Source organism: Malurus melanocephalus, unplaced genomic scaffold (genome assembly GCF_030028575.1).
Source record: "Malurus melanocephalus ecotype Western Australia unplaced genomic scaffold, MMel_1.1 scaffold_2576, whole genome shotgun sequence".
Classification (NCBI taxonomy): Eukaryota; Metazoa; Chordata; class Aves; order Passeriformes; family Maluridae; genus Malurus; species Malurus melanocephalus.
This window is the reverse complement of record NW_026625808.1, coordinates 3,197-4,635: the sequence shown is the minus strand read 5'-3', so window position 1 is coordinate 4,635 and position 1,439 is coordinate 3,197. Positions and strand designations below refer to the sequence as shown.

The window sequence follows — 1,439 nt, the reverse complement described above, 5'->3', positions numbered from 1 at the left end:
GGTGTCCCTGAACCCTCAGAGTGTCCCTGAGATTTGGGATCCCTGGGTGTCCTCAAGCCCTCAGAATGTCCCTGAGATTTGGGATCCCTGGGTGTATCCAAACCCTCACAGTGTCCCTGAGATTTGGGATCCCTGGGTGTCCCCGAGCTCCCACAGTGTCCCAGGGATTTGGGGTTCCTGTGCCTTTAAACTGCCTCAGGGATTAGGGGTCTTTGAGTGTTCCTGACCCTTACATTTTCCCAGGGATTTGGGATCCCTGTGTGTCCCCAAGGCCTCAGAGTGTCCCTGAGATTGGGGCTCCTTGGGTGTCCCTGGAATTGGGGTTTCTGGGTGTCCCTGAACCCTCAAACTGTGCCTGAGTTTGGGAGTCCCCGAATGCTCCTGAAGGCTCAGGGTGTCCCCAAGATTGGGGATCCTGGGTGTCCCCAAACTCTTAAATTGCCACAGAGATTGGGGGTCCCTGCGTGTCCCTGAGCCCTCAGCGTGTCCCTGAGATTGGGGGTCTCTTGAGTATCCCCAAGCCCTCAGAATGTCCCTAGGATTGGGGCTCCCTGAGTGTCCAAGGGATTTGGGGTCCATGTGTGTTCCTGACCCCTCAGAATGTCCCTAAGACTGGGGGTCCCTGACTGTCCTGGGGTTTGTGGGTCCCTGGGTGTCCCCAAGCCCTCAGAGGACTGGGGCTCTCTGAGTGTTCCTAAACCCTTGAATTATCCCTGAAATTCGGGTTCTCTCTGTGTCCCTGACCCCTCAGAATGTCCCAGCTTTTTGGGGTCCCTGACTGTCCAGGGGTTTGTGGGTCCCTTCAGCGGGCTGAAGCTCCCTGGGTGTCCCTAAACCCTTGAATTGTCCCTGAAATTCAGGTTCCTTGGGTGTCCCTGACCCCTCAGAATGTCCCAGCTTTTTGGGGTCCCTGACTGTCCTGGGGTTTGTGGGTCCCTGGATGTCCCCAAGCCCTCAGAGGACTGGGGCTCCCTGGGTGTCCCTAAACCTTTAAATTATCCCTGAAATTGGGATTCCCTCTATGTCCTTGACCCCTAAGATTGGGGGTCCCTGACTGTCCTGGGGTTTGTGTGTCCCTGGGTGTCCCCAAGCCCTCAGAGGACTGGGGCTCTCTGAGTGTTCCTAAACCCTTGAATTATCCCTGAAATTCGGGTTCCCTCTGTGTCCTTGACCCCTCAGAATGTCCCTAAGATTGGGGGTCCCTGACTGTCCCCAGGTTTGAGTGTCCCTGGGTGTTCCCAAACCCTCCGAAGGCTGGAGCTTCCTGGGTGTCCCAAGAATTGGGGGTGTCCCTAAACCCTTAAATTATCCCTGAAATTCGGGTTCCCCCTCTGTCCCTGACCTCTCAGAATGTCCCAGCTTTTTGGGGTCCCTGTGTGCCCCCAGCCCCCCTGTGGGTGCCCTGTCCCGTTAGGGGTTGGTGCCAGCGCTGTCCCCTG

The 1,439-nt window shown here is 56.8% G+C and overlaps 1 protein-coding gene across 1 annotated transcript in view; it reads left to right on the top strand.

The window, feature by feature from the left end:
• TEX261 (testis expressed 261) overlaps positions 1-1,439 on the top strand; it is a gene marked incomplete at its 3' end in the record, with an annotated part of 7,088 nt that overhangs the window by 2,640 nt on the left and 3,009 nt on the right. The gene's annotated exons all lie outside the window — the stretch shown is intronic.